Source organism: Sturnira hondurensis, unplaced genomic scaffold, assembly GCF_014824575.4.
Source record: "Sturnira hondurensis isolate 20B ecotype Veracruz unplaced genomic scaffold, ASM1482457v3 Scaffold0002840, whole genome shotgun sequence".
NCBI lineage: Eukaryota > Metazoa > Chordata > Mammalia > Chiroptera > Phyllostomidae > Sturnira > Sturnira hondurensis.
In genome coordinates, this window is record NW_028075471.1 from 30,635,072 (window position 1) to 30,648,253 (window position 13,182).

The 13,182-nt window shown below is 44.0% G+C and overlaps 1 protein-coding gene across 3 annotated transcripts in view; it reads left to right on the forward strand.

Moving 5' to 3' along the window:
• The first annotated feature begins 4,737 nt into the window (after positions 1-4,737).
• Positions 4,738-13,182, forward strand: part of SCRN1 (secernin 1) — a 58,269-nt gene continuing 49,824 nt past the window's right edge. The window contains exon 1 of one of the 3 annotated variants that reach the window (XM_037041226.1): positions 4,738-4,844. The gene's annotated coding sequence lies outside the window, so the exon portion shown is untranslated. Of the gene's footprint in view, positions 4,845-5,079; positions 5,410-13,182 lie in introns of those variants that run through there. The other 2 variants (XM_037041227.1, XM_037041225.1) reach the window with 2 other exon arrangements.

Below are 13,182 nucleotides of genomic sequence, written 5' to 3' on the forward strand. Positions count from 1 at the left end.
AAATGCTGGCAAAGTTGTGAAGAAAAGGGAACCCTAGTGCCCAGTTGGGGATGCAGACAGGTGTAGCCACTGTGGAAAACAGTATGGAATTTCCTCAGAAAACAAAATGGAACTGCCTTTTGACTTGACAATTCCACTGCTGGGATTATACCTTAAGAATTGTGAAACACCAATTTAAAAGAACATATGCACCCCAATGTTCATAGCAGCACAATTTACAATAACCAAATGTTGAAAGCGACCTAATTGCCCATCAGTAAATGAGTGGATCAAAAAACTGGTACATTTACACAATGGAATGTTACACAGAAGAAAGAAAGAAGGAGCTCCATCCTTTGTGATAGCACGGATGGAACTGGAGAGCATTATGCCAAGTGAAATAAGCCAGGTGGTGAAAGACAAATACCATATATGCCCACCTATAAGTGGAACCTAATGCACAGAACAAACGAGCAAGGGAAACATAACCAGAAACATTTAAATAAAGAACAAACTGACAGTAACCAGAGGGGAGGTAGGAGGGGATAAAGGGGGAAAGGGGGGAAGCATCAAGGAACATGTATAAGGATTCATGGACAAAGCCAAAGGGGGGTAGGATCAAGGGTGGGAGGTGGGGGTGGGCAAAAAACAAAATAAGGTAATGGATGTTTAATTACTCTTACTGCGCTATCATTTGTTAATATATATGAACATCAAATCACCATGTTGTCTACCTGAAGCTAATATGTTAATTATACCTCAATTAAAATAAAAAAAGAATTAACTAGAAATTAATGAAAGTATTTAATGTGATCCTGTATGAAGAAACATAGTTTTGACATTTTTCAGAGGTCAGGACCTAAAACTTCATGGTTTCCTCGTTAAGTTTATCTTCATATTAGTGCTTGTAAATAAGCCCAGAAATGTTTCCACAGGGCTTTTCCCCTGAGACAGGTGACTAGAGGGAGTTTTTGCAAGTATCTCTGCATGACAATGCATAAAAGCTGGAATTACCACACCCTATTCTCCACCCCCTTTTTTTCTGGAAAAAGAGAAATCTTTGTCTCCTGTGGAAAAAAACAGAAAGCCTGGTGGACTTTTATTTATGAGCTCTTAAATCTCTGAACATGGCCAGATAGAGTATAAGTGACTATAATAATTGCAGGCTATTTTAGGTGATTTTTTCCCTCTTGCAAAGTAGCTCACAGAAACCTTGTAGTTTACTCACACCTATACCTCACGTGATTGACAGAGACCAATGATTAAAACCCTTATTGTTGTTTCTTGATGTTCTCCATATTTGTTTGGCTGTCCTTTCCCTTATCTCTATTTGTGATGCTTCAATGGAAGTGCAGTTTGTCTCCTGTACACAAAGCAAAGTGTATTGCTGCTGCTTAATACATGTTAATAATAATATAACCAGCTTCTTCATGCTGACCTTGGGGAAAGCAGATGGCTCTTGATTTTCCCGTGGTCCTGGCTGCCGGCCCTGAAGCCCTGAGGTTGCGTAGAGACACATCACTAGGCTTCAAAGGTTTCCGGCCAAGCAGGCAGCCTGGCAGGCTCCCAGACTAGTGCTCCCTGCTGCCACCTGTGGAGGGGCGTGTTGTGCAGGTATCATCATCCACAGGAAAGGCGACACATCATGGCCATAGGAAGGCCTAGCACTGGACTTGTTTTCTAGCAGTGACTCACTGAGTGCCCTTAAACTAGGTGTGGCTCTCAGACTTCAATGTGCAACAGAATCAACTAGGGGCTTCCGGCCAAGATGGAGATGTAGGCAGACACACTGTGCCTCCTTGCACAACCAAAAGAAGGACAACACATTTCAAAACAAAAAACAATGAAAACTGACAGAACATCGAACTGTATGGAAGTCTGATGACCAAGGAGTTAAAAAAAAAACACTCATCCAGACCTGTAGGAGGGGTGCAGACAGGCAGCTGGGCAGAGAGGACTGGCGGCAAGGGGGCAACCAGAAGACCAGGTGGGCAAGGGGACAGCTAGCAGAGCAGGCGGTCCCACATTCCTGTGCAGATAAACCAGGAGGAACAACCAGGAGCAAGACAGACCACACAACCCAGGGCCCCAGCTGAGGGAAATAAAACCTCAAACCTCTGATTGAAAACACTTGTGGGGGCTGACACGCCAGCAGGAGAAAACTCCCAGCCTCACAAGGGAGTTCATCGGAGAGACCCACAGGGTCTTAGAACATAACAAACCCACCCACCCAGGAACCAGCACCAGAAGGGCCTGGTTTGCTTGTGGGAAGCAGGGGAAGTGACTGAAAACTGGCGGAGATCTGAGCGGGTGGCACTGTTCCCTCCTGACCCCTCTCCACATATAGCATCACAACACAGTGACGTGTTGCTCCTCCCTGGTGAACACCTAAGGCTCCTCCCCTTACTACATAACTGGTGCGCTGAGAAAAGAAATTGGCCCAAATGAAAGAACAGATCAAAGCTCCAGAAAAAATACAACTAAGAGACAAAGAGATAGCCAACCTATCAGATGCACAGTTCAAAACCCTGGTAATCAGGATGCTCACAGAATTGGTTGAGTGTGGTCTTAAAACAGAGGAAAAAATAAAGGTGATGAAAAGTGAAATAAAGGAAAATATACAGGGAACCAACAGTGACAGAAGGAAACCAGGACTCAAATCAATGGTTTGGAGCAGAAGGAAGAAAGAAACAGTCAACCAGAACAGAATGAAGAAACAAGAATTCAAAAAAATAAGGAGAGGCTTAGGAACCTCCAGGACATCTTTAAACATTCCACTATCTGAATCATAGGGGTGCCAGGAGGAGAAGAGGAAGAGCAAGAAATTGAAAACTTATTTGAACACATAATGAAGGAAAACTTCCGCAATCTAGCAAAGGAAATAGACTTTCAGGAAGTCCAGGAAGCTCAGATAGTCCCAAAGAAGTTGGACCCAAGGAGGAACACCCAAGGCACATTATAATTACATTAGCCAAGATTAGAAGAGATAAGGAGAGATAAGGAGAGAGATAAGGAGAGAATCTTAAAAGCAGCAAGAGAACAGGAGACAGTTCCCTACAAAGGAGTACGCATTAGACTATCAGCTGATTTCTCAAATGGAACCTTGCAGGTTAGAAGGGACTGGAAAGAAGTATTTACAGTCATGAAGGCAAGGACCTCCATCCAAGATTACTCTATCTAGCAAAGCTATCATTTAGAATGGAAGGGCAGATAAAGTGCTTCCCAGACCAAGTTCATCATCACCAAGCCCTTATTATATGGAATGTTAAAGGGACTTACCTAAAAAAAAGAAGATAAAAAATATAAACAGTAAAATAATAACAAACTCGTAACTGTTAACAACAGAATCTAAAAAAACACAAAACCAAAAACAAATTAAGGGAATAATTAGAACAGGAACAGAAATGGAGATCACCTGGAGGGTTATCAGCAGGGAGGGGGAGAGAATGGGAAAAAGGTACAGGGAATAAGTAGCATAAAAGATAGGTAGAACACAGTCAGGGGGAGGTTATGAATAGTATAGGAAATGGAGAAGCCAAAGAACTTGTATATATGACCCATGGACATGGACTGAAGGGAGAGGAATGCAGGGGGGAGGCAGTGTGTAGGGCAGAGGGGAACAAAGCGGGGGAAAGGGGACAACTGTAATAGCATACTCAATAAAATATATATTAAAAAGAATCAACTAATAGCGTGACAAAATGCAGGTTTCCTGGCCCCAGCCTCAGTGACTCTGAATTCAGTAGATCCTAGAACAAGTCATGTAGGAATATTTAATACCACTTAAATGCACTGGGCTATAGTTCCCTTGGTTGGATTAAATGCACAATAAGGTCCCTTTGTGCTCCAAGAGTATGCGTACCAGGGCTCTGTTCTATAGTATTATCTGCCCCAATTCCCTCAGCCCTCTCCTACTATCCATTCACTCACACGGCAAACCACAATCATTAGCATAACATTCAAAAGACAGGAAAAAAAGTCTCCTATTCTTCCCTCCATCCACTCAGCTGTCCCTGGTGGCACCTACTATTACAGTTTCTAATATATCCCTCCCAAGATATTGTATGCATTTGCAAAGACGAGTACAGACGTGTGTTTTTTCTCTTCCCACAAATGATAACACACACAATGTTTTACACGTGGCTTCCCTCCCCTGCTTAGTATAGGCCAGAAATCTCTCCTATCAGTTCATTGAGAGCTCCCCCATTTTTTAAAGAGCTGGACAGCATTCCATTGTATGTATTTGAATAGTCCCTGCCTGAAGGATATTCACTTCCAATCTTTGCCAGCACAAATGGTACAGCAATGGGTAACCTTGTACTCATATCATTTCACAGCTGTGTCGCATCTGTAGGGTGAGTTCCAGAAGTGGAATCCTCCAAAGATTCGTATATGTATTTGTTATTTGGGGAGACGTTGTCAAATTGCCCTCCATGGAGGTTATACGACTTTTTGATTTTGGCTAATCTGACAGGTGGAAAATGCTACCTTGTATTTGAAGGTAAGTGAGCATGAACAACTTTTCATGTGCCTGAGTGGTACTGTATTTGTTTTCCTGTGAACTTTGTCTTTACAGGATAGTCTTTTTTATTAATTCATAAAAGGTAGAGTTTGTGTTTTGTTAACAGATGGATGGGCATGTCCAGACCAATGACCTTGGTGCCAGTGTGCACCGGTACAAACACACACACACACCTTTGTCACCTGTGTTATTAACCCAAGGAGGGAATCCGGGCATTGCCACTTTTTATGTGACCTTGGGTGAGTTGCTTAACCTCTTTGGGGCCCATTGCCCAAGTACCGGGCATAGGGTCTGGCATATCCACAGGATGGCACCGTAAAAACCAGGGCATTGGCTCGGACATGTGAGTCAACAGAGTTCAGGACACGTTCCTCCGCGGGGGAAATCTCTCTTAGGCACCAAGGCCCGCAGGTAGCAACCAAACGGCGGAATCCTGGAGAGGCGCCCGAGGAAGCGGACCCTGGCTTTCTTAAAGCCCCGGTTTTATCTTTAGTGACAGCTGCCACCCCGGCGGTGACCAAGAAATAAAAATCGAGCCAAGAGCCACTTTTGCCGCGAGATCCGCCCTGTCGGCCACTCCTCCGGCCGCCAGGCGCTCTGCCCTACCAAGCCGAGTGCGGCGCTGCAGCCCGGGTGGCCCAGAGGAGGCTGGTGCTGCGCGGACCCCGTCCCGGGTGAGGGGAGGCGGGGTGGACCCCGCGGTCACGTGAGCTGGGCCAACTGTGAGCGGGGGCAGCGGGCCCGAGCGCCGGGAGTCTGAGGAGGGGGAAGAGCCCGACCGCCGCCTCCGCCCCTGCAGCTGCAGCCCCGGATGTCGCTGCAGTAGTCGCGTCCTCGGCGGCACCCGCACCCTCGGCGGCTGCAGCATCAGCACCGCAGAGCCGCTCCCTGAGCCCGCGGCCCGGCAGGTGAGCCTCTGCAGGCCTGATCTAGAGCGCACGGCGTCGGCAGCCGCTTCTCCCCGCAGATTCCACTCTCATCCGCCATCGCCGTCTTCTGCGCCTCGTCACCTGCTGTCTCTCCGAACCCGCGGGTAGCACTCCCGGGGCCCACTCCTGGCCGGTGCTGGCTGGGACGGGCTAGGGTCTCGCGGGGAATAGGGGATTGGTGGCCTCGGACTGGGGTTGGGGGTGACTGGGGTTTATGGGCTGTGGGGGCGCAAAAGAGGGACGCCCCACCCTGGGCGCGAGGACGGCCACCAGGTCGGAACCCGTCCTCAATGGTCCACACCCCAACCCCGTCCTTGTCCCCAGCTCCCTTTAACTCTCATCAAGCTCCCCAGGCTGCTTTCCCTGTGTTTCCTATTCTTGATATCGAAGTTGCTGCCCCGGTGGGATGTGTGCCTGTGCGCCCCCCACCCTCGCCACCCCTTGGATCACTCCCGGGGTTCGGGGATCACCGGGGCGCAGGAGCGGGCCTGGCACCTTCCCCGGAGGTAACGCACCTGCCGCGCGGAGGGGCGCCCGCGAACGTGGCTGCTTGGCGGGGCCGCCGCAGGTGGTCCGTCTCTGTCCCCAAGTCCACCCAGTGCGCGATCCTGAATCGGGTACCGGGGACTCCCTCCCCTTCGGGGCAAACGCGCAGGCTGTTGCTCTCCTCCACCCTGGCCAGCACTTGCCACAACTTGTTCCTCAAGCCACGCCCGGAGCGATTCTTGGGAGGAAGGGATGTCCGGGCGGATTAACGCGATGGCGCCGGGGGCCACTTATTGGTAGCAGGCACTGAGGCATTTCTGGACGTTGATCCACTTCTGTTTGCTTTTGCATCCTCGCTTCCCTGTCTGTCAAGGGGCCGATTATCTGGTCACCGTACTGAGATGAGTGTCGTCTGCAAAGCAGGAGGAACGCTTGAACTTTAGAAAATTGACGATAAAGGTGAAAAATGTCCACTAAACCTGAGTGCATCTAAGGAAGCTGTCGTTTGCTGCGACTCAAAACCGAGTCGGGGTTCCGTTAAATAATATGCGCTTTCTGGATCTGCGGTTTAACTCTGTCCTGCAAGTGTCTTGCATTAGGTGGTGGCAAGCTTCCCTGTAGGGTGTGTGTCTACTACGTTCCAAACCTGAAGCGCTGATGCATCAATCGCCGAGAAAACCTGTGTCCATTCAATATGGCAGCAGGAAAAAGCAGGCTGGCCGGAAGCTGCACGGCCCACGGCTAACGGGAGCTGCCCCTGACTCAGGCCTGGGCGAGGGAACTGGGGGAGGGGGCGGGAAGCAAGGCTTTCCTGGGTGTCGCTGCATCCAGCACCTGGGGCGGGTAGCGAGTTATTTTTGTAGCAGGCTAGATTTTAGGGTACTGTAGGGTTCAGGAAGGGTTAAGTGGGAAGTTTGGGGACTGTCATTTATTTTCTCTAACTTAATCAAAAGCTGGTGCAAAGACCTAATTACAAACTCTCCGTGATTCTGATCTGATTTTCTCCAGCTCTGAAGTGGATTTCTGTGACTGCTGATGTCTGTTTGATGCATAACTTCAGTGTTGTTTTGTACTCACAAAACCACTGGCTCTTAAGAGAGATGGGTTTCTAATGTCAACATCACACCTGACAAATACCAGGTTCTTAGGGCGGGTTTTGTGGCAGGAGCTGCTCGACCACCGTGACCAAGCACCAAGGCACCAGGGGATGGGTGCCTTGGAAGGCACTCATACTCTTGGAAGGTACTCATGTGAGGATGTCTCTCTTTTCTTAAATAGCCTTTCTTTCCCACCTCGCTGCTGTCCGGCCACCCATCTTCTCACTTAGGCAGGGGAGATGCATGGGGAGGCATTTGTTTGGGGGATAAGAGAACAGAGGAAGATTAGCACAAAGATCAGGAATGGTGACGCTGGAAGCAGCCTGAGAACCCTGTGTTGTCAACCTGCTTTTACAGCCTGGGAGGCCCAAACCGACAGGGGGCATGGACAGAGCCCAAGGTCATACAGTTGATTGGTAACTGGCAGTGAGGACTGAAAGCCAGGTCTTGTGGCTCCCCCAGTTCAGGGGTCCACATGCCACCTTTGAAAGCCTGGGGGAGAATGGCAAACCTGTCATTACGAGGGTGGCAAGCAGAGCAACCCGAAAACAAACTGTACCATGAATTTTAAAAGTCTATAGGTTTCCTAATTCAGGCAATTTAGCTTCTTAAGCTATAGGTTTCCTAATTCAGGCAATTTAGCTTCTTAAGCTGCGTGTGCCTCTTCACATTTTGCAGTGACTAAACTGCTTCTATATTTAAACTTCAAAAACGTTATTTCAGTCTTAATCTTTGAGGCGAGAAGTGCATTCTCTGATTAAAAATGAGTTGCTGATGCTTGCGGAGAACCAATAGGCCATTTAAAAAAGAAAGAAAGAAAGCAAAATGTGACATTTAATACTTTTTGGATGTAGTATCTAATTTTAAGTACAAGGGAGTAACAAGCCTAATTTAAAATACTTTGAAGCAGCTCTGAAGACAGGCCTTTTCTATCATTGGAATTTGAATTGTCCGACTCATACTGGTGACCCCAGATCTACTAAAGCAGAACCTGAAATTGTGCATGGGTTGGTATTTGTGCAGAGGCGGGGAGGATGTGGGAAGTATTTCTTCTGGGTATCATGTAGCTCCAACGCAGCCAGCCATCTGCAGAAGGACCGGTGAGCTGGTTGCAGACAGCAGGGAGAATAATTGGCGATGGTGAAGCAGCTAGAAGCCAGGTCTGGCTGGATATGGGGAAATGAGGACAGAGGCTGGTACCACATGTACCATTAAAAAAAATAACTGCATTAGAGCATGAGTGTGAAGATTCATTCATTTAAATTCCCCTGATATGCCAAAGGTATTTAAAATCACAAGTTTTTAAAATGCATAAACATGTTATTTGTGTTTGTTGTAGGATAGTAAAAAATATAGATACACCAAAGTTAATTTTTAAGAATCACCCGTGATCCCTTTGTCCAGCAATAATCAGTCATTATGCCCTAAGAACAACCTCAGCCATTAGAATCTAGATGATAAAGACCTTGACACATGTTTTTAGCTCCGTTTCTAAAATGATGTGCTCTTCTGAGTATTGTTTGCTTCTCTCAAAGTAAAATCTTAGTGTATTTTAAAATTGTACTTAGCAGTGCCCCGGTGACCTGAAAGAATTAAATGAGATGTGTTAAAATGTCCTTCCTAAGTGCTAAAGTCATCAGATTTTAAAAAATAATGAAAAGCCCAGCTCAGGCTGGGTGCTTAGTTGGTTGGAGCATTGTCCCTTGTATGAAAGTTTCGCGGGTTTGATCCCCAGTCAGGGCACATACCTAGGTTGTAGGTTCAATCCCTGGTCTGGGTGCATACGGGAGGCAACTGATTGATGTTTCTCTCTCACCCCCTTCCTCTATCTCTAAGATCAATAAACATATCCTTGGGTAAGGATTAAAAAAATAAATAAAAATAAAAGTCCAACAATGTGAGCTTGCTAGAAAGAGATTTAAAATGTATGTGTACACATATATGTATATACATACTGATGATATAGTCATATATATGTATACATGCTTCTTTAGAAAATAAAATGTGATATGTTTCCTAATGGTAACACACAACAAATGGCTGAGGCATAAAATGGGGATTTATAAAGTAGTTTTTAAGTCCATTTTGCTGGATATAAAGTAACCCTCTGGTACCAGCAAGATCATATTGCTACTTCTTCTGTAGGAAATGAACGTTTAGCTAATTTTTTTGAAAAGGAACAGAGTGTATGACACCATTTTAAGAATGGGAAGATATTTCAGAATTCCAGTTTACAGAGTTAATAGGTACGTATCACATCGCATTAATGAGAAAAGCTGAGAATAGACCGTGCCTTCTTTAGATGGGAGGGAAAACAGATGGTGGGAAGAGGAAGGCCATGATTCAAAGCAACCCTGCCAAATGAGTGGGCGCAATGGCAGCAATGCAGAAAACGAGGACAGAAGGACCCTGGATGCGGCTTGCTAGGTGGCCTCCGACCTTCCCCACAGAGGCTGCGCTGGGCAGCTAACCACACACCTGCTGTTCCACGCAGTCTTCTTGTTGTATCTCCGTTTTCATGATATGCCCGGAATCTGATCTTTAAGAGCAAGTTAAGGGAATAAACCTTTTTAGAATGTTTCCCTATTTGATACTTTGCACTATTATCTCATTTAATCCCCATGACAGTACATGGGGAACAGCGTGGCCATATTTTACAGATGCAGAACTTAGTAAGCATGGGAACTGCACCTGAAATTCGTATTTCATTAATGAGATGAAAATCATTTTCTCTCTTTATATTGCTACGAAGGATGAAAAACTGTCTTCCAATCTGCCATGTGCTGGAAAACAGCTTTCTTACAATGAACTTGATCCAACTATATTTTTCTAATTTGGCTAGCTTGAGTAAAAAAGGAATCCTGTTTATGCTGTTTGTCTACTCTTTCCTGCATTAAAGAAAATTGTTGTAACCACAAGAAATGGCCAATCGGCTCATCTCTCTCTTTCCCTCACTTTATTTTTAAATACTTGTGCATATATATATATATATATATATATATGTATATATATATATATTTGAATAGTTGTATATATAGGTGAATAGTTGTATATAAATATATATAGTTGAATTGTATGTAGTTGTATATGTATTTGAATAGCTTTTAAAGCTGTGTTTATCATTGAATAGCTGTTTGCAGCTTTATATATAGTTAAATAGTTGTACATAGCTATGTATGTAGTTGCACAGTTGTATATAGCTAGTTATATAGTTGAATAGTTTCCCTCATTTGCAAATCCATAGAAGAGTTCTTGCAAAAGAGATAGACATGCAGCCTGAATCTTGTTTTAAATGGTGTAATGTGTTAAATGCACCAGAGTGATGGGCAGAGCACTGGGTATGGTGGTGATCGTGCAACTGCTGTTTGAATCCACTTGCGCCCCAGCGTTGAACGCACACAGACTGAACAGTCAGCCATTTTTCAAATTGCTACTTAGTACATGCACATTCAGTGAAAGTGTTACTAAATTCATAGCATGTACCCATTACATGTTTTCCAACCAACTGCAATGACTGTTATGTAGGAGGGTCCATGAAAGTTTGTTGATGTTGAAGAGTTGGGAACCTCATATTAGAATATTTTGCATTGTAGATGCATTATACGTGTATAAGTATAGTGATTTGAAGAACATATTTATAATGTAATCAGTTATTCCCTAATTTATCCTATGAGTAAGTGTAGATTGTGGAACATAACCTTCCATTGGAGCATAGAAAACTCCGTTTCCTTAGTTACTAGTCTGTCATGTGAGTCATTAAATTAGACCTCACTTTATTCATGTTTCTTATTGTGACCATCTCTTACAATGAGGCAGAATCACGTGTCCAAGAGGTAAAACGAGTTCCTGTCGCCATGGCTGAGCTTTGAGGCTCCCCCAGCCCCCGAGTCTCTGCCTCAGCACAAGGCCGTATTTATTAGCCATAATTTGGGATAATGGATTATTGTGGTTGTAACTCTTCCTTTTTAAAAAATATTACAAATTCTATATTTTTGTGTGGGAAATTTGAAAATGCCAAGATCTATAGAGGTCAAGGCATTGTGATTTTATAACCCAGAGAGACTGTTACTCTTAAAATTTTTTTCCATTTCATGAAGATTTTTTTGCATGCTCAGTCCAGATAATATACATAATTTGAATGATAGCATGTATCATTTGTTTTTTGTTTTTTTTTTTTGGAAAAAGCTAGAAACAAGCAAAACTTTTTATTTATAAGGTACCGGTCAGATCATGAGGGGATCATATAATGAAGTAATAGGCACTGATTTTTAAAAATAGATTCTTCCATATGTATCTCAAGGTATTGTGCAAAGATAGTGTTTGAGTGAAAAGTTAGGGGGTGGGGTTTTTATGGTATCTGACATATTTTAAAAATCTGAATCAACTGGCTAAATGTTACACATATATAGTGAGTACATGATTTCTGTTATTCTTTATATTTTTTATGTTTGGGAAATTCATAATTTAAAAAGAAAAGAAAGCACATCAGCCTCGGCTACATACTGAAAAGTCACTGGTTCAATTCAAGGTTGTGGCACATGCCAGGTTTGCAGGTGATCTCCAGTTGGGATGTGTACAAAAAGTAACCCACCAGTGATTCTCTCACCCACCAATGTTTCTCTCCCTCTCCTTCTGCTTCCCTTCCCCCTTCTCTAAAAAATAAATAAATAAAATATTTTTAAAAGATTTTTAATTTATTTATCTTTAGAGGGGAAGGGAAGGAGAGAAGGAGAGAAATATCAATGTATGGTTGCCTCTTGTGAGTCCCCTGCTGGGAACTGGCCTGCAACCCAGGCATGTGCCTGGACTGGGAATAGAACCGCAATCGTGTGGTTCGCAGGCCTGAGCTCAATCCACTGAGCTACACCAGCCAGGGCTTAAATGATAGCATGTATCATTTGTGTGACCTCTTCATATCCCCAGCTTATTCCCATGTGTCTATATATCTCAACTCTCCACAATATGTACAAATAGCCAATTACATGTCATAAATTTATTTTATTTTTTGACTTTTATGATACTTTGGGGGGAGGGAAATGTACCAGCAGTGGTTTATTATGATACAGTTGCATAAGGTTAATTAGCTGCCATTTTGGTTTTGCAATTTTTAAATAGACATTCTTTTCATTTCCTGTTGCTAATCACTGAGATTGCAGTAATTTGGGAACAAAACAACGAATCAGTTTGTGATCATTTCAATCAGGATCCAAAGGATATTTCTGAGCAGTCCTACTGATTTAGAAATATTGGGCTACTTGAAGTGATGTTTAAACTTTCCTTTTTTCCTGGTTCCAATTCTTACTTTCTAGTTAAGGGAGACAAAAGATTTTCCTTGCATCTGTGTTAAATGAAGGACAGTTTGTTTATTTACTTATTCTTATTTATTCTATTACAGTTGTCCCAATTTTTTCCTCTGCCCTCCTCTGTCGAGGTCCCTCCACTCCCACAGGCCATCCCCACACCGTTGTCCATGGGTCACTCATACATGTTCTTTGACTAATCCCTTCCCCTTCTTTCCATCATTCCCCTGTTCCCCCCTTTCCTCTGGCAGCTGGCAATCTGTTCCCTGTTTCCATGTCTCTGGTTCTGTTTTGCTCCTTAGTTTATTTTGTTTATTAGATTCCTGTTATAGGTGAGATCATATGACTTTTGTCTTTCACCGCCTGGCTATTCCACTTAGCATAATACTCTCCAGTTCCATCCATGCTGTCGCAAAGGGTAGGAATTCCTTCTTCTTTCTTTTTGGTGCATAGTATTCTGTTGTGCAACGGTACTAATTTTTTAATCTATTCATCTACTGATGGGCACTTGGGTTGTTTCCAACACTTGTCTATTGTTAATAGTGCTACTATGAACACAGGTAGGGATGCATAAGTTCTTTTGTATTGGTATTTCAGGATTCTTAGGGTATATTCTCAGCAGTGGAATGGCTTGGTCATAAAGCAGTTCCATTTTTAATTTTTTGAGGAAATTTTTCACTGTTTTCCACAGTGGCTGCACCAGTCTGCATTCCCACCAACGGTGCACTAGGGTTCCCTATTCTCTACATCCTTGGCAGGACTTGTTTGATTTATTAATGATGGCCATTCTGACAGGTATGAGGTGATATCTCATTGTGGTTTTATTTTGCATCTCTGATGGATAGTGACATTGAACATCTTTTCATATG